This window comes from Salvelinus namaycush, chromosome 19 (genome assembly GCF_016432855.1).
Source record: "Salvelinus namaycush isolate Seneca chromosome 19, SaNama_1.0, whole genome shotgun sequence".
Lineage (NCBI taxonomy): Eukaryota > Metazoa > Chordata > Actinopteri > Salmoniformes > Salmonidae > Salvelinus > Salvelinus namaycush.
In genome coordinates this window covers 35,687,594-35,708,128 of record NC_052325.1, presented here as the reverse complement: position 1 = coordinate 35,708,128, position 20,535 = coordinate 35,687,594, and positions in this window count along the sequence as shown.

Below are 20,535 nucleotides of genomic sequence, written 5' to 3'. Positions count from 1 at the left end.
GATCTATGGGGCAAAATAAACTGGTTTGGCTTAGATTTTTCAACATGTAAACTATATTTTGTCTCCAATGTTTATTGAAAACATAAATGTGCACAATGAGCACTTGTTATCTCTCAAATATCATTACAGTTGTTGGTTAGTTAGCTAGCGAATTTGAGTCCTATTAGCATAGACATGACATCAGTCAAAACACCTCAAAACAAGACATATCAAAAATAAGCTGAAACGAGCCGAGTGGTGCAGCGGTCTAAGGCACTGCATCTAAGTGCTCGATGCGTCACTACAGTACCTGGTTCGATTCCAGGCTGTATCGCAACCGGCCGTGTTTGGGAGTCCCATAGGGCGGCACACAATTGGCCCAGGGTAGGCTGTCATTGTAAATAAGGATTTGTTCTTAACCGACATGCCTAGTTAAATAAAGGTTAAATACATTTTTAATGAAATAAAAAACTACGATTCCCAACATGGCAGCTTCTTGTCATTGCCGCTTGCTATCTGGCCATCCCGAATCACAACAGCACATGAACTTCTGCCCCACTGAAGTATGCGCATTGTTTTTGTGATGTTGTCAGCTAACCAGTCTATTACATTTTTTTGTTGTTGTAGTGGGGACAGTAACATTAGTAATATCAATTTTTTAAATAATTGTTTTCATTTTTATGTTTAGCTCACATAATATAATTTAAATGTATGCATTTAGGTGTCTGTAATATAATACATGTGGCAAAAACAAATGTAGACATTAATAAATGGCTTTCTATAGCTTCCAAAATATTTGTTACGCTGGTGGAGGAATGCCAAGATGGAGGCACAGTGGCTTAAACACGGTGTCCCGTAAATAGCAACCTAGTGTATATACAAATCTTTGGGTCTGACCTAACCAAATCATCATCACACTGAATTTGCCAGTGAACGCCTGATCGAGGTCACCTGATCTGACATTCCCCCAAATCAATTTAGAAATGTTCCACTTGATTTGTAACAAGGGCTGCGTTCAATACAAAAAAAAACATAACGCAACGTTCAATTAAACTGAAGCGGTGCTGTTCTGAACGACCAGTTGAAAAACGGGGAGAGGTTGGGTTTTGGGTTCAAAATGCAGCGCTGCGCATTAAATATGTCACTCATTGCTTCATACCGCACCCGCACCCGTACCTAAAAGGGCGCGTTCCTCTGCCCAGGCGTTGCTGACCCATGCCAAATCTTACAACGCCTAGATAGGTATTTTAAGTATCAGTTAACCACATCATATGTTATAGCAATCTGTCAGTGGATGACGTGGCACGCAACCATTGGTTGATGCATGCAACATCTGAGCAGTGAAACGCGACCAAAGTCTGTTCGAAAAGGTTGAAGAACGTTTTGAGGAAACATGTTGTCGTTCAGTACAAGCCGTTACAAAACGTAGCAAACGTTTAACCGAACTGAATGCACAGACAACATGGCAGATTCAAACAAGAAGGATGACGGTAAGACATTTCATAGGCTCCCTTTTTCGGGTTCATATACAGTCAATTAACTCTGTAGACCAGACCCAGCTGCTATCACATTGGTGCCTTATGGGAGAGCCACTCCTTAAAGCTGCACTTGATAAAATTCGAATACCTCGCCTAATTTCAGTTTACGTGACAAAATAACCAAGCAAGTATGATGTAGAAAATCATTGTACCATCTAAACCGCTGTGAAATAGATTTTCCATAATCAAAAATATTGTATTTTCAGCTGTTTGAAGCTGGTGTACAAAACCGAAATTAAAAGACAAAAAAACAAAACGTAAGAACAGAAAGCATAGTGATAGCGCACATAGAACAGATCTACCGCTTCTTAGACTTGCTTTCAATGAGAATGACAGATCTATAACACACATTTCTATGTGAATGTGGTCGGGTCGCCCAAAAAGTGACATATTTCAGCTTCTTTTTTTTTAATCTATGCTAAACAGCCTTTATGGGATATCTTAATTTTTTCACCATCTTTAATGTTGGTGCAAGCAGAATATTTTGGGGTGCAAGGTGGCGGAATCGCGATATCTGAGGGCAGCCCTGGTTGTGGCTATAGATATGGCAATGGGGCCAATTTTAGCATTTTAACTAACCTTAACCCAGTAAGAAAAATTACGTTGAAAAGATGTGCATTTCAGGTGCTGAAAGGTTAGAAGACGTATTTTCCGGACTTCGAAAATAAGTCATTTACAGATGTTGAAAATATGTGTTTTTCAGTCATTGATTCTATGGACAAATTCCAACTGCGCATACATTCTCAATGAAGTAAACATCATATCACAATAATAGAGGAAAGAGGAGCCAATTGAAGACTGCAACAGAATATTTTTTATTGCTCCCATCTGTCACATGCAATTATGTTAGCTTTTTCAAAAGCTTTAAAACTTGGCAGCGATTATGTTCCACGTAGTCCAACATCATATTACAGTACGGCTGTTTATGACAGTAGAGCACAGTAGAGTACAGTACAGTATGATACAGTAGAGTTTAATTCAGTAGAGTACAGTACAGTAGAATGCATTAGAGTAAGGTAGGGTACAATACAGTACACTATACTTTACTTTTCTTTACTGTACTCTGCTGTGCTCTACTGTATTGAACTCTACTGTCCAAACTTGTGAAACATACAGTGCATTTGGAAAGTATTCAGACCCCTTGACTTTTCCCCCGTTTTGTTAAGATACAGCCTTATTCTAAAACTGATTAATTTTTTTCCCCCTCATCAGTCTACACACACTAACCCATAATAGCAATGAACATTTATGCAAATTTATGAAAAACAAAAACCTGAAATATGACATTTACATAAGTATTCAGACCCTTTACTCAGTACTTTGTTGAAGCACCTTTGGCAGCGATTACAGCTTCGAGTCTTCTTGGGTATGATGCTACAAGCTTGGCACACCTGTATTTGGGTAGTTTTTCCCCATTCTTCTCTGCAGATCCTCTTAAGCTCTGTCAGGTTGGATGGGGAGCGTCGCTGCACAGCTATTTTCAGATCTCTCCTGTGATGTTCATTTGGGTTCAAGTCCGCCTCTGGCTGGGCTACTCAAGGACATTCAGAGACTTGTCCCGAATCCACTCCTGCATTGTCTTGACTGTGTGCTTAGGGTCGTTGTCCTGTTGGAAGGTGAACCTTCACCCCAGTCTGAGGATCTGAGCGCTCTGGAGAAGGTTTTCATTAAGGATCTCTCTGTACTTTGCTCCGTTCATCTTTCCCTCGATCCTGACTAGTCTCCCAGTCCCTACCACTGAAAAACATCCCCACAATATGATGCTGCCACCACCATGCTTCACTGTAGGGATGGTGCCAGGTTTCCTCCAGATGTGACGATTGGCATTCAGGCCAAAGAGTTCAATCTTGGCTTCATCAGACCAGAGAATCTTGTTTCTCATGGTCTGAGAGTCCTTTAGGTGCCTTTTGGCAAACTCAAAGTAGGCTGTCATGTGCCTTTTATTGAGGAGTGGCTTCCGTCTGGCCACTCTACCATAAAGGCCTGATTGGTGGAGTGCTGCAGAGATGGTTGTCCTTCTGGAAGATTCTCCAATCTCAACAGAGGAACTCTGGAGCTCTGTCAGAGCGAGAATTGGGTTCTTGGTCACCTTCCTGACCAAGGCCCTTCTCACCCAATTGCTCAGTTTGGCCAGGTGGCCAACTCTAGGAAGAGTCTTGGGGGTTCCAAACTTCTTCCATTTAAGAATGATGGAGGCCACTGTGTTCTTGGAGATCTTCAATGCTGCAGAAATGTTTTGGTACCCTTCTCCCAGATCTGTTCCTCAACACAATCCTGTCTCGGAGCTCTACAGATAATTATTTCGACCTCATGGCTTGGTTTTTGCGCTGACATGCACTGTCAACTGTTGGACCTTATATAGACAGGTGTGTGCCTTTCCAAATCATGTCCAATCAATTGAATTTACCACAGGTGAACTCCAATCAAGTTGTAGAAACATCACAAGGATGATCAATGGAAACAGGATGCACCTGAGCTCAATTTCGAGTCTCATAGCAAAGGGTCTGAATACTTATGTAAATAAGGTATTTCTGTGTTTATTTGTTTATACATTTGCAAACATTTCTAAAAATATGTTTCGTTTTGTCATTATGGGTATTGTGTGTAGATGTATTTAATCCATTTTAGAGTAAGGCTGTAACATAACAAAATGTGGGAAAAAGTAAAGGGGTCTGAATACTTTCTGAATGCACTGTAGATTTCTATGATTGGTCTGGACCAAATCTATGTTTGCTTCAGATTTGGTCCGGACAGGACCAAGAATCAACATCCTTGGACGTTAAAATCAAGGTTGGTCCGGACTGCACACAAAAAAAGACCAAGAAAAGACGGACGTTCCAGACAGGACCCCAAAAAAATCCTAATTCTCCTAACCTGCTACGTTAATTATTCTAACCGGCTGCATAAGTTCTCCTAACCTGCTACCTAAAGTCACTTCTGTCCAGCTGTACTCCATCTAGTCATAACCGTGAGTAGATGTAGCCTATTTTGAAATCCTTGAAAGAACATGAATATAAAATCAGGTGTACGGAATAGCAAGCCTACCATCAATGATGGCAGGTAGCAGGCCTAAGTGAACATACTTCATCATAATTTCTGCATTGTGCATCTAGTTCCAAGTATTTTGGTATATTTTGCCGATTCCTCTCTGATAGGCCTTCCCACTCATACTGTACAACTAAACCAGGCAAATTCCATATCTGCACCATAAAGCCAGTGCCACTGCTGATATTCATTATTCCCTTCAAATCAAGGACTGATTTAGACCTGGGACACCAGCCTTCCTCCCCTCAACCTCCTTTGGACACCAGGTGGGTGCAATTAATTGTAGAACAGAAAACCAGCAGTGACAGAACCTCCAGGATTGGATTTGAATACCTGTCCCCTGCCATAAACAATATACAATGAGAATATATGTTTAGTGAATTGTTGCACATCATATGGGAAGTTATTTGGAACAGGTGGATAGAGCAAAAAGTAACTATGCCACAGCACTTCTACATTAACTAGTTTAATTACGTTACAAAAACATGTTGTCTTAGTTTTCAAAATAGCTAACTGATCTAAATTTACCTATAGCAGTTTATAGTTTTACCCTTTTTAGAGCACTCAGTGTCTACATGTGTCTCTGTATTTATCTGTGTTAATCTCTGAATGTTATTTTCAGCTGAGATACGTCCCAGCAAACATGTCCAAATGCTGGATAAAATGTTGGCCCCATGTAGGCTGCCCACATTCGCTTCACATTGGTCCAGTGTGACCTAGCGTGGGCAACCCATATCTGGTGAGGGCAGCCCTCACTTTGCCTGAAATAAGCCCATCTTTTCGCAGCAATCATTCCCACATGGGCACCATGTGGGCCCAATGCGAGTAAAAACATTGGACCCATGTAGGCTGCCCACATTGGCCGATACACCTTTGCTCATCGGCTCTACATTGGCCCGAAGGCAGGGGACCCCAACGGCAGCCCTCACTTTGCCTGAAATAAGCCCATCCTTTATAGTGACAGTTCGTTTGCGAACGAACAGCTCTTTTCGAGCTCTTTTTGGTGAACGTTGGGAACTGAATCGCATCGATGGCTCCCTGATTTGCATACTGCTACGACTGCTTTTTTTTGCTTCAAACAACGATTATCTGCATATAGATGGGTTGATTGTTTAGCAACAAAACCGACGCGTGTGCAACTATGGGGCAAAACAGACGGGGTTGGCTTAAATTGTTGACAACATGTAAACTATATTTAATCTCCAATGTTTATTGAAACATAAATACATTTGCACAATGAGCACTTGTCTCTCAGATCCATTGTTACAGTTGTTGGTTAGCTAGATAGCGAATCTTTTGCCATATTACCATTGAGATGAAGTCAGTGAAAACCACTCAAAACATTGTTGGTAGCTATCTGGCCATCCAGAACTCACGGACTTCTGCCCAATTGAAGCGTCCACATTGTTTTCCTGACATTGTCAGCTAACTCATCCATAAGTTAGAAAACCATTCTCCGAAGATGGTGAATCATCACTGCAGAAACAATAAATAGTGGGGGAGCACGTCATTCTGGTGCACGCTCATTTTTGCAGTGTGTAAATTTGGATGGGTAAAAATGTTTTCTGAACATGCATATGAAGATCTGACATAATGGTAGCCTACTGTTTTGGCTTTACAGTACTAGAGATTTGCAATTTTCATGGTTCTAGGTCGATTTTGAAGCATTTTGAATGAAGAGCCGTTTGGGAGCCAAATGATCCGGCTCAACGAAAAGACACAGAATGCTGATAACTGACTGTTTGAATTGGCTGGATGTTACATTGTATCAGAACGACAACAGTGGTCCACCACCCAAAGGACATCCAGTCCACTACACACAACTGTGGGAAGCACTGGAGTCAACATGGGCCAGCATTCCTGTGGAAAGCTTTCGCAAACCTTGTAGATCCCATGCAGCAACGAATTGAGGTTGTTCTGAGGGGGGTGCAACTCAATATTAGGAAGGTGTTCTTAATATTTTGTACAGTCAGTGTGTATATATATATATATATATATATATGACAGCAACAAGCAACTTTGATACATACGGGAAACTGTTGAGCGTGAAAAACCCAGCAGCGTTGCAGTTCTTGACACAAACCGGTGCGCCTGGCACCTACTACCATACCCCATTCAAAGGCACTTAAATATTTTGTCTTGCCCATTTTCCCTCTGAGTGGCACACATACACAATCCATGTCTCAATTCTCTCAAGGCTTGAAAATCTTTCTGTAACCTGTCTCCTCCGCTTCATTTACACTGATTGAAGTCAATTTTAGCCTAAAATGACATACCCAAATCTAACTGCCACTGCCTGTAGCTCAGGACCTGAAGCAAGGATATGCATATTCTTGATACTATTTGAAAGGAAACACTTTGAAGTTTGTGGAAATGTGAAATTAATGTAGGAGAATATAACACGTTTTTCTGTATTTTCTTTGTACCATAATCTTTGAAATGCAAGAGAAAGGCCATAATGTATTATTCCAGCCCAGGCACAATTTAGATTTTGGCCACTAGATGGAAGCAGTGTATGTGCAAAGTTTTACACTGATCCAATGAACCATTGCATTTCTGTTCAAAATGTTGTATCAAGACTGCCCAAATGTGCCTAATTGGTTTATTAATAACATAACTGTGCACTCTCCTCAAAAAATTGCATGCTATTATTTCACTGTAATAGCTACTGTAAATTGGACAGTGCAGTTAGATTAACAATAATTGACGCTTATTGCGAATATCAGATATGTCTATGTCCTGGGAAATGTTCTTGTTACTTACAACCTCATGCTAATCGCATTAGCGCACATTAGCTCAACCATCCCGCGGGTGGGACACCAATCTGTAGAGATCCTTAAGAGGTTTTTAATTAACATCAACAGGGGATCATAGCTTTCACCTGGATTCACCTGGTTAGTCTATGTCATAGAAAATGCAGGTATTCATAATGTTCTGTATAATCAGTATATACAGTACCAGTCAAAAGTTTGGTCACACCTACTCATTCAAGGGTTTTGTCTTTATTTTTACCTTTTTCTACATTGTAAAATAATAATGAAGACATCAAAATTATGAAACAACACATATGGAATCATGTAGTAACAAATAAAAGACTGAAACAAATCAAAATATGTTTTATATTTGAGATTCTTCAAAGTAGCCACCCTTTGCCTTGATGACAGCTTTGCACACTCTTGGTATTCTCTCAACCAGCTTCATGAGGTGGTCACCTGGAAAGAATTTCAATTAACAGTTGTGCCTTGTTGTTACGTTTGTCGTCGGAAGGAGACCAAGGTGCAGCGTGGTAGGCGTACATTTTCCTTTAATTTAAAATGTTCCACAAAAAAAACTCAATGAACGTAAAGCTAGGAGTGCAAACACATGCAACACAAAAAGACAAGATCCCACAACAGAAAGTGGGGAAAAAGGGCTGCCTAAGTATGATCCCAAATGAGAGACAACGATAGACAGCTGCCTCTGATTGGGAACCATACTCGGCCAAAAACAAAGAAATAGACAACATAGAATGCCCACCCCAAATCACACCCTGACCTAACCAAATAGAGAAATACAACGTCTCTCTAAGGTCAGGGAGTGACAGGTCCCCCCCCCAAAGGTGCAGACTCCCGGCCGCAAACTTGAACCTATAGGGATGGGCATCTACCCTCGGTGGCGGCTCCGGTTCGGGACGTAGCCCCCGCTCCCTACGCTGATCCCTCCGCTTCTGTGGATCCGGACCGTGGATCGTCGCCAGAGACTCCGGACCGTGAATCGTTGCCAGAGGAACCGGACCGTGGATCATCGCCGGAGGCTCTGAACTGGGAACCACCGCTGGAGGCTCCAGACTGCAGATCGTCGCCGGGGGCTCCGGACTGGGAACCCCCGCTGGAGGCTCCAGACTGGGCACCTGCTGGAGGCTCCGGACTGCAGCTCGTCGCTGGAGGCTCCGGACTGCGGACCGTCGCTGGAGGCTCCGGACTGGGGACCGTCGCTGGAGGCTCCGGACTGGGGACCGTCGCTGGAGGCTCCGGACTGGGGACCGTCGCTGGAGGTTCCTTGCCCTGGATTTTCACTGCAGGCTCCGGGCTATGGATCATCACTGGAGGCTTTGTGCCATGGATTATCACTGGAGGCTTCGTGCCATGGATCGTCACTACAGGCTCCGGGCCATGCATCATCACTGGAGGCTTCGTGCCGTGGATCATCACTACAGGCCCCAGGCCATGGATCATCACTGGAGGCTTCGTGCCATGGATCATCACTACAGGCTCCGGGCCATGGATCATCAGTGGAGGCTTCGTGCCATGGATTATCACTGGAGGCTCCGGGCCATGGATTATCACTACAGGCTCCGGGCCATGGATTATCACTACAGGCTCCGGGCCATGGATCATCACTGGAGGCTTCGTACGTGGAGCCGGAACAGGTCTCACCGGACTGAGGAGACATACTGGAGGCCTGGTGCGTGGAGCTGCCACAGGGCTTACCAGGCTGGGGAGACATACTGGAGGCCTGGTACGTGGAACCGGAACAGGTCTCACCGGACTGGGGAGATGCACTGGAGGTCTCGAGCGTAGAGCTGGCACAACCCGTCCTGGCTGGATGCCCACTTCCGCCCGGCAAATGTGGGGCGCTGGCACAGAGGGCACCGGCCTGTGAATGCTCACTGGAGACACCGTGCGCATCACCGCATAACACGGTGCCTGACCAGTCACACGCTCCCCACGGTAAGCACGGGGAGTTGGCTCAGGTCTAAACCCTGACACCGCCAATCTCCCCGTGTGCTCCCCCCAAAGAAATTGGGGGGCTGCCTCTCGTGCTTGCCTTGATGGTATAACTCCTCGTAACGTCGCGGTTCCGCTTTCGCTGCCTCTATCTCCCCCTTCGGACGGCGATACTCCCCGGCCCTTGTACAGGGTCCTGCTCCCTCCAGGATTTCCTCCCAGGTCCAGTCCTCCTGACCATGCTGCTTGGTTCAAATAAGCAAAGAGAAATGACAGTCCATCATTAATTTAAGACATGAAGGTCAGTCATTACGGAACCTTTCAAGAACTTTGAAAGATTCTTCAAGTGCAGTCGCAAAAACCATCAAGCAATATGATGAAACTGGCTCTCATGAGGACCGCCACAGGAAAGGAAGACCCAGAGGTACCTCTGTTGCAGAGGAAAAGTTCATTAGAGTTACCAGCCTCAGATTGAAGCCCAAAATAAATGCTTCACAGAGTTCAAGTAACAGACACATCTCAACATCAACTTTTCAGAGGAGACTGCATTAATTCATGGTTGAATTGATGCAAAGAAACCACTACTAAAGGACACCAATAGGAATAAGAGACTCGCTTGGGCCAAAAAACACGAGCAACGGACATTAGACCGGCGAAAATCTGTCCTTTGGTCTGATGAGTCCAAATGTGAAATTATTGGTTACAACCACTGTGTCTTTGTGCGACGCAGAGTAGGTGAACGAATGATCTCTGTATGTATGGTTCCCACCGTGAAGCATGGAGGAGGAGGTGTGATGGTGTGGCGGTGCTTTGCTGGTGACACTGTGATGGTCACACTTAACCAGCACGGCTACCACAGCATTCTGCAGCGATACGCCATCCCATCTGGTTTGCTCTTAGTGGGACAGTCATTTCTTTTTCAACAGGACAATGACCCAAATAACACCTCCAGGCTGTGTAAGGGCTATTTGACCAAAGAGAGTGATGGAGTGCTGCATCTGATGACCTGGCCTCACAATCCCCCGACCTCAACCCAATTGAGATGGTTTGGGATGAGTTGGACCACAGAGTGAATGAAAAGCAGCCAACAAGTGCTCAGCATATGTGGGAACTCCTTCAAGACTGTTGGAAAAAAATTCCTCATGAAGCTTGTTGAGAGAATGCCAAGAGTGTGCAAAACTGTCATCAAGGCAAAGGGTGGCTCCTTTGAATAATCTCAAATATGACATATTTTGATTTGTTTAAGACACTTTTTTGCTTACCATATGTGTTATTCCACATTTTCATGTCTCCACTATTATTCAGCAATGTAAAAACAGTAAAAATGAAGAAAAACCCTTGAATGAGCAGGTGCGTACAAACTTTTGACTGGTACATGTATCGTGTGCACTTATATAAGTCTTCTTACAGACTTCATCATTAGCAGTGTACAAGTCATTTTATTCTAATGTCCTACGCCACAACAGATAAACTGGAACGACACTCTCACTAACGGTTGCACAAAAATAACTTGTGACCTTTGACCTATAAAGTTCTGTCTGAAAGAAAGATTATTCCGAGATAATTGGCTTTAAAGTACCGAAACCTCATTGGTTTGAATGGTATCAGCGATTTTGATCTTGCATTATTTTTTAACTTAACAACATGAATTGGGGAATTTAAATCCACGGCCCCAAATATTCAAATGAGCCCCGCCTCTACATTATGAAGCAGCTGGGCTTGGTATGGGCTGACATGTTGGGCTGGTGTCCAATAGTCTGTGTTGGGCTTGTGTAGGTTAGCCTGTGTTGGGCTGATGTGGGCTTGTTGTGGGCTAGCTCGTATCTGGCTTGTGTAGGCTTGGTGTGGGCTTTCTTGGAGTGGGCTTGCTTGGCATGTACTAGACCCTGCCCACCTTGCCCACCAAATACCCACATTGGGCGAATGGGGTCATGTTTGCTGGGGTTATCAGGTAGAGTTTTTCTTATCTCAGGTCATTCTACAGGGACAGATAGCGGCATAGGCCGGTCTATGGCAGAATTAATTGGGCAAAATGACTTGACAATGATACAATCACAACTGTGAGATTACCATCCTACTCAGGCAAAATGAGGCCATTGTGATAACTCCTGAATCTTTGGAGTGCTGCTCTAAAAATAAACTGCCATTACTATATTTAACACTCATAACTCAGTGGTCCAGTGAGTCAATGGAAAGGTCAGTACCTGTGCTAAGAATGAAAGTGCTCTAAAGAGAGAGATTTTACTTGTCAGTTTGTCTGCCATTTTGAATCCAAAGAAATTCTAATTGAAGAGGGGCACGACTTTTATCATTGAGTCATGTCTTTCTGAACATAGTTGTGATGATGACATCCATAATTCTGTTTTGTAGCCTAAATGCATTGATGCAGTTTCCCAGTTTCCCTTCCCTGTTTCCTATGATATGACAGTCACATTTGTACTTCCTGTACCATGTAAAAAGAGACCTATCCTCATCCTTAGCGTGTGTTAGTGCATTCTGCGGGGAGGTTGTAGTTGTACTATCTCTCTCTCTCTCTCTCTCTCTCTCTCTCTCTCTCTCTCACACCCTCCTGCTCCCTCCTTAGCTAGCGAATCAATTTCCTCCGACTTTGGTGTTTTTTTTTATGATTCATGATTTCAGCTCCTTGAGATGAGTTGAATCAGCTTTAGAGAGCCAGGATATCTTATTTTTGCTTGTTACAGTTTGACATCAAGGAGAGATGCTTAAAAGTCTTTTGATGAATAATAGAAAGTGTTACATAAAAGTCCCAAAAAACATTACTTATATGATCTCATGGGGGGGGGGGATCGGAGAAATGGTAGCGCTGAAATGAGAGTTTGGAGAGTTTGTGGTTTCTTTACTAGAGGCTGGGTGAGAAGTGGTGGAAGAAGTGAGGTGGGCAATAACATGAGACGTGAATAGCAATTATCGGATTGTCTCATACCTTCCAATGATAACTTCACCGTTCTAATAACTAGATAGACAGACAGACTACCACGCGCAGCACTCAAGTTAATCAAAGTCTAGTCCTCTTTCACGTGTGTGATCAAAGTTGGCCCCTCTCTTTTCACCGGTCACTTTTCAGATCCCCCGCCCCTGCCTTGGGTGCTCTTCAGGGGCAGAAATGCTTAACAAACACAGGATCTCTTTTAAAAGGGCCAGCACATTGTCATATTGTCATGTTGATGTCTCAAGGCTCCTGGCATAAAGCCCCATTGAAGGGGAGAAAGACCTGAAAGCAAGCTTTTCCCTGTGAATGAGGGTGTTTCTTTCCCCTGGGATGAATGTATGAGGGTAAGGAGGGGAGGGTAAGGGAATAGAGATAGGGGTTGGGGGTGAGGGGTGAGGGAAGGGGGGTGGCAGAGATTTAGGGGGTCAGTGGAGTGGTCAGTCCCAGTCAGTGAGTCCCTGAGGTGTCCCTGGGGTTGGGCTCTGTGAGGGCCCATTTCCTCATCTCAGTGATGGGGAGCTGAGGGCCACACATCAGATACCAGGATGAAATATGGGAGCACACACACCCCTCCCCCTCCCCAAACTTCATTAGCGGTTGTCATCGATAGGTAATGCTGAGGAGTAGGTGCTGAGAGACATGCTATCTCTTCCAGCATTCAATGATTCAAAACCCTGGCCCTCTATAACATGTCTATTAACCACAGGCTCCATGTATCTCATATTTAACTCAAAGGTCTGTATCTGCGAGGGTCACTAAAGGGTTTGGCCTCGTGTCTGTCCACATGTGACAACTGTGTCCCTTCTCTTCCCAAAGGAGACGTGATTATGTGTCACATAATGAGGAGCCTCAGAGGAACTCTGTGACAAAGAATTATGGGCGGTGAAGGTTGTCACCACTATATATGAGATATGGTCACAGCAGTAGGATCAGCTTTCCCAGGGCTGGGTGGACAGAGAGAGAGACAGGTGAATCTGACAGACAGGCTGAGGATAGGGGTGAGAGGTCAGGGGTCAGGTTTGAAGTACTGGACATGAAAGCTGATCTGGTTAAGCTCTTGTTTCCATCTCAATTTGAAAAGGACGGTGATGTCCCTCTGCTCTAACTAGGAACATCCTGGAGGTCCCCATAGAAAATAACAGAACAAAAGTTAAAGAAGGTTATCAGTTGAAATTAAAATCTGTCAGGTAGTGAAGAGTATTCCTTCCTGTGTTTGTTTAACTGAAGTCAGCACAATGTGGAGAGGATTGATGGGTGCATGTATTGTGTTGTATGTCAGTACGCCACATCGACTCTCATTGCCTTACTTTTATGTGGAAAAAGAAGAAAAAAAACATAGCCTGTGACTTAAAAGACTCTCCTGTCCTCCTCTGTGTCTTTGGCAGTTCCTTTGGTCTAAGTAGAATGAGATCTACCCCTTCTCCTCTTTCATCTCTCCTTCCTTTCTTCTCCCTCTCTCTCTCTCCCACAGTATGCCTTTAGAAAGTGTGTCTGTTTACCGCTATCCCGTTTTTGAGTGTGTCTCTCTGTGTGTGTGTGTGTGTGTGTGTGTGTGTGTGTGTGTGAGTGTGTGTGTGTGTGTGTGTGTGTGTGTGTGTGTGTGTGTGTGTGTGTGTGTGTGTGTGTGTGTGTGTGTGTGTGTGTGTGTGTGTGTGTGTGTGTGATCCACAGCATGGGAAAAGGAGGTGCTCCTACACAAACAGGAAGAAAGATACATCTATCATGAGTACAAATCCCCCCCCCCCCCACCGCCACACACACACACACACACACACACACACACACACACACACACACACACACACACACACACACACACACACACACACACACACACACACACACACACACACACACACACACACACACACACACCCTTTATCTTAGAACCTGCAAGCGTTCTCCACTGTAACAATGGGTATATCCTGAAGGCTTAGGTCACAGTGACGGAGTGAGTAATGGTGTGAGTGTGTGAAAACTCTGGAACTGGCGAAAGGGAAGAGGCCAAGGACAGGCCTTACTCAATACCCACCATCACTCAAAAGGCTTTTACTGCAACAAGGAAGGCTCATACTTCATTCCTTATTAGTCATACCAAAACTTCTCACTCAACACTTCACATCACAGCATTACTCAAACGTTTTAGAGCAGGAAGCACAGCTCAACGGCTCTCTGCTTATGAATACAGGCATGAAGCAGCAGTTTGGAGGTTTTTAGAGGAGCAGAAGCCGGAACGTTGCTGGTTCACATCCCAGATATGGACTTGGCTGATGTGTAGAGGTGAGATGAACGCCAAGTTATCATGATTGACCTCAGGGCAATTTACAGAAAACACAGTTGATAAGATGGTAACCCTGGAGGTTGGCAAGGAGGCACTTTACCCCCGCTTTACCCACCCCTTCCTCTCCCAAAAATAAAACCGTTCCCATCAGTTCTTTTCAGGAGAAGAGTCGATTGTTGTCACACGAGAGCAGGCTGATGGGTGCATGTGTCATGTCTTAGCTCATACCCAGTGTGTATCGGAGTGACAGGGGTGTGTAGCTGGGGGGCGACTGCACCCCTTCTGCACCCCATCGGTTTCAGTGTCCTGGCTGGGCACAGCTGTGTTTCTCCCAGGGTGACAATATGGAGTGTGTGGACATGTGGGTGAGCGGTGGGGTGCTGGGAAAGATCCAGGGTGTGACAGGGAGCCTGGGTCTGTTTGTATGAGCTGATCGTGTTAGCTTTCATTAGAGCTCCACCACTAGGCTAATTTCACAGTGTGTTTGTCAGGGTTGGGCCACTCAAAGAGCTGGGTGCCGGGGGGACAAAGGAGAAGGGACCAGGGTCTCGCTAGGGCTCTTGCCAGGGGGTAGAAGCTCACACATGGCCCCACCAGGAGTCAATGCCCCCCCCCCCCACTCTCTTCACCTGCTGTTCTGCACCAAAGCTAATGTGATGCTGTGCTGGCAAACTTTGAATGAATAGATTTTTCTTTTCATTTCTTTTCAAAGTAATAATTTAGGGCTTGTGTTTATCATCAGCAGCTGTAGGCTCCATAGTTTATATGTGTTGTGAACTTCTAAACTAAATGATGTGTCTGTGAATAGACTTCGAAGTAAATGCATAATTTTTTCTCACACTCTTGCTTTCTCCCACTCCCTCTCGATTTGATGAGCACCAAAACACTGCAATTAGAGCTGTAAGCTCTTGAGACAGGAGTTTGAGCTGTAGTGGTTCTCTAGACTGCATTGAGACTCCTGGAAGTGACTTATTAAGTCTGAGAAAGTCTGAGGATCAATAGAGCACAGTCTGTTGATTTCTCACATTGCTGAGTGTAGTAAGACGAGTCTGTGCCTGTTGCTTACGTGGAAGTGGAGAGAGACCAGCCCTTCTCATTTCCTTCCCCTCACCACTGCCCGTCCGGGGGTTAGACATGATCACAAAGAGTCCCTGAGTCATGCCCCCTCCTCTAGGACATACACACAATCACACACACACACACCTAGTCTTGTGCTTTGACTGATGTCCTGAGTAAACCGAAGTGTGTGATTGATACATCATATCCATCACCTCATCTGTCTAGGGCACAGTATGGTGTCATCCCCCTCGCCCCTCATTGTGAGTGTGTGCAACAGTGTGTGTGTGTGTGTGTGCACGTTCGTGTGTGTGCGTGACAAATCTAATTGGACTTTCAAGAGGCAGTGGTAATCTAATGTATTTGACATGTGAGTCCATGGTGTTTTGTGAGCCCATATGTGCACATGAGAGTGAAAGTAAGTGAAGTGATTGCGCACAGGGCACGGGGGAGTGCGCACGTGTCAGACACAATCTAGATGTCAAGTGCCTTAAACGAGACTCTTTCTCTGTGTTCCTCTCCTCATCCATCTCCCTGACTTAGGCAGAAACAGTAGCCTCAGTCCCTTAGCAGAGCAGAGCTGCAGGGGGTGCTGCTAACCGTAGGTGGGCCTAGATGGTATGTATGGAAGCCTTGTCTGGCCTGTTCCTGAGGACACCCCACAGTAGCTGAGCTGACCCCTGAATGCACCGCCAGGGCCCAAACTCGTTTGTCTTCCACAGATATCACTGTGATAACGTGAGGAGGAGAAGGGAGGAAAGGGTATTATCAACCCCATCTGGAGATAACTAGGAACAGAGGTGAGGGGTACAGAGAAAGGACAGAGAGTTTATTGGCAGACAATTTGGTACTCCCCCATCTCTCTTGGGAAAGGCGTTGGAGATGGACTGATGAGATAGCTTTTGTATCTAATGGTAGAGGAGTGAATGAGAGTGTTTGGTGAAGCAGATAAAATCCTAGTATAACTATACCGGAGTCTCAATTTGGCTATGGTTGACATGGATTTCTTCCCAACTTATCCCTCTTTCCAGCACTGGTCTGATCAGCACCCTGGTATTATGAGACCCAGAGGGCAGCTTTACACAGGACATGAAAGAGGACACATTATTTTATCCAAACAATAGGTTTATATGGGCCTTCCTTAATCCCAATTCAATATGGAGGTTAGGAGATAGCCGCATTAGATGTGGCTTTTCTCCTCTCTGATGAAACAGTAAAAGAGTCCCCGCCTCTCAGGGGTACTACTAAACTTAGCTGACCTATGACCCGGAACTTAAACCCCGAAACCTACCGTCATAAACCGCCCCTGCTCTGGGGTTGTAAACATTGTTAATTGGTAGGCAGAAGGAAAAGTGGTGTGGTATAAAACCAGTAGTCTGAGGAGCTCAAGACCCAAACGGGGTGACGTTGAAGGGTTTCAAATCAACTGGCTGTTTTGATTTTCAGGTTGGAACTGATCATGTATTTGATGCAAAAAATCTACCTTTGCACAAAGTTTAATAATCAAGGGATAAAGTAATCCCCCCACACACACACCCTTCAGTGTTATGCTCTGTAAAGGCGGGTTGACAGGCCCTTTGATGGCAGTGAGGGGCGTGACACTGTGTCTCTAAAACGGAGTGGACTGATTTAAAACACCTCTGACACCTCATACCAGCCCTTTTGACACTCTTAAAAATCCCCTAAGACACCCCCTGTGTGACACGTAGCACCTTAGCACTGTCACCCCTGACCCCTCACCCCTCACCTCCCACCCTCTATGGTCAAGATTACCCACCCACCTCTCATAGACACAGACACAAAAATGCTTATATAGTGTAACTAAGTCCTCATGAAAGAAGGGGGAGGTATTACTTTGGGTAATCAATCAATAAATTAATGTTTGATTGAATATCCAGGTCCAGCATTGAAAGTGGTTCAAACATGGGCAATAGTGTTGACACACCACGTGAAATTATTTGGTCAAATAAAATAAAATTTTGTTGGGTCACATACACGTGTTCAGCAGATTTCATTGCGGGTGTAGCGAAATGCTTGTGTTTCTTTCTAGCTCCAACAGTGCAGTAATACCTAACAATTTCATAACAATACACACAATATTCGTGTGGTTGTTGTCCTTGATAATCTTTTTGGCCTTCCTGGGACATCGGGTGCTGCAGGTGTCCTGGAGGGTAGGTAGTTTGCCCCTGGTGATAAGTTGGGCAGACCCTACCACCCTCTGGAGAGTCCTGCGGTTGTGGGCGGTGCAGTTGCCATACCAGGCGATGATACAGCCCAATAGGATGCTCTCAATTTTGCATCTGTAAAAGTTTGTGAGGGTTTTAGGTGCCAAGCCAAATTTCTTCAACCTCCTGAGTTGCAGTTGCACCTTCTTCACCACACTGTGTGGGTGGATCATTTCAGTTTGTCAGTGATGTGTACGCCGAGGAACTTGAAGCTTTCCACCTTCTCCACTGCAGTCCCGTCGATGTGGATAGGGGGGTGCTCAGCTCCTTTGTTTTACAGGAGGGGGCTGAGATGGACATATTTACGGAATATGTCCGTAAACAGTCTAGCCAGCTGGTCTGCGCATGCTCTGAGGACGCGGCTTGGGATGCCATCTGGGCCAGCAGGGTTAATACGCTTAAATGTCTTACTCACGTCAGCCACGGAGAAGGAGAGCCCACAGTCCTTGGTAGAGGGCCGCATCGGTGACACTGTGTTATCCTCAAAGTGGGCGAAGAAGGTGTTTAGATTGTCCGGAAGCAAGATGTCGGTGACCGCGACGTGGCTGCTTTTCCATTTGTAGTTCGTGATTGTCTGTAGTCCTTGCCACATTTGTCTTGTGTCTGAGCCATTGAGTTGCGACTCTTTGTCTCTATACTGATGTTTTGCCTGTGTGTCACGTGTGCTCCCTCTCCAGCCTCTAGGTCACCAGGCTGCTTGTTATGGCGCACACCTGTCACCATCGTTACGCGCACCTGCGCATCTTCAGACTCACCTGGACTCCATCACCTCCCTGATTACCTTCCTTATATATGTCACTCCCTTTGGTTCTTTCCCGGGGCGTTATTGTTTCTGTTTCAGTTTCCTGTCTGTGCGTTGTTTGTGTTTCTTGTTTTGTTTATTAACCTCTCTTGGGTAGGGGGCAGAATTTTCACGTCTGGATGAAAAGTGTGCCCAAAGTAAACTGCCTGTTACTCAGACCCAGAAGCTAGGATATGCATATAATTGGTAGATTTGGATAGAAAAAACTCTAAAGTTTCTAAAACTGTTAAAATAATGTATGTCTGTGAGTATAACAAAACTGATATGGCAGGTGAAACCCCGAGGACAAACCATCCCCCCCAAAAAAATTCAGCCTACCACTATTTTCAATGGCTGTCACTTTTATTATAAGGCGAAGTCCTCCCAGATTGTAGTTCCTAGGGCTTCCACTAGATGTCAACAGTCTTTAGAAATAGTTTCAGGCTGGTTTTTGGAAAAATTAGCCAGAAATTTGAGTTTTTCTAGGTGGCTCCCATTTTGGCTGTAGTGTTTCCAAGCGCGTGAATGAGAGCACGTTCTTTGGTATTTTTCTCCGGGAAGACAATAGCGATTCTCCGTCTTAAATTTTATCGTTTATTTATGTATTAGGGTACCTAGAGTTTGATTATAAACGTTGTTTGACTTGTTTGGTAAAGTTTATTAGTGAAGTTTGGGATTCATTTTGTATGCATTTTGATGGAGGGAAACTGGGTGGATGATTGACTGAAGCGCGCTAGCTAAACTGAGTTTTTATGGATATAAAGAAGGACATTATCGAACAAAAGGACCATTTGTGATGTAACTGGGACCTTTTGGAGTGCCAACAGAAGAAGATCATCAAAGGTAAGGCATTTATTACATCGCTATTTCTGACTTTCGTGTCGCACCTGCCTGGTTGAAATATGTTTTTCATGGTGTTGTATGCGGGGCGCTGTCCTCAGATAATCGCATGGTGTGCTTTCGCCGTAAAGCCTTTTTGAAATCTGACACAGCGGCTGGATTAACAAGAAGTTAAGATTTATTTTGATGTATTACACTTGTGATTTTATGAACGTTAAATATTTATAATTCTGTAGTTTGAATTTCGCGCGCAATTTCACCGGATGTGAATGCTGTGAAGCAAATGCTGCTAACTATCCACAGTTTCTGGTTATGGTAGGTTTTAATAGTCACAGTGGGTACAATATCTCCTATACACTTCCTGATAAACGCAGTCACTGTATCAGTGTATTCATCAATGTTATTCATAGAGGCTACCCGGAACATACCCCAGTCTGCATGATCAAAACAATCTTGAAGTGTGGATTCCGATTGGTCAGACCAGCGTTGAATAGTCCTTAGCACGGGTACTTCCTGTTTGAGTTTCTGCCTATAGGAAGGGAGGAGCAAAATGGAGTCGTGATCAGATTTTCCATGTTCTGGAGTGTGTCCTCTTTCCTTTGTGCCCTTAGACACCTTTTCCGTAGGTGGCAAAGGCATGAGGAGCAGAGGACAGCTGCTGTGTGTCCATCAAACATACACACTTTCTCTTTTCTCTCTCTCTCTTTTACACCTTTCAAACAAAGATGTTTTCCGGCCAACTTGTTAGCATCCCTCCAACTTTTTGCCAACTTTTCTTTATCTGAAAGGTATTGCCGTCGACAAAGCCTGTACTTTTAGCCATCTAGATGGCTAGCCAGTTCTTATAATTACCAGAACATATCTGACAACGTTTTGAGTTGAACTGTAGCCAAGTTTTTATTTACCGTAACAGGAAAATTAACACGTTAATGTTTCTTATACAAACAAGAAGTGTTGTCCCTTCTATGGAGAGGCAATCATATATGCAGCATAGTGGTTGACCTGGAGTTGACCTTCTCCTCACTGTCCCTTCCCCTTTCTCTGAGTTCAGCTGACTGTCTGACCTCTTCCTCTGGGGAAGCATACACTGTCTAATATTCCCACAACCTTTCCTAGAAAAGACTATCTGCCGCC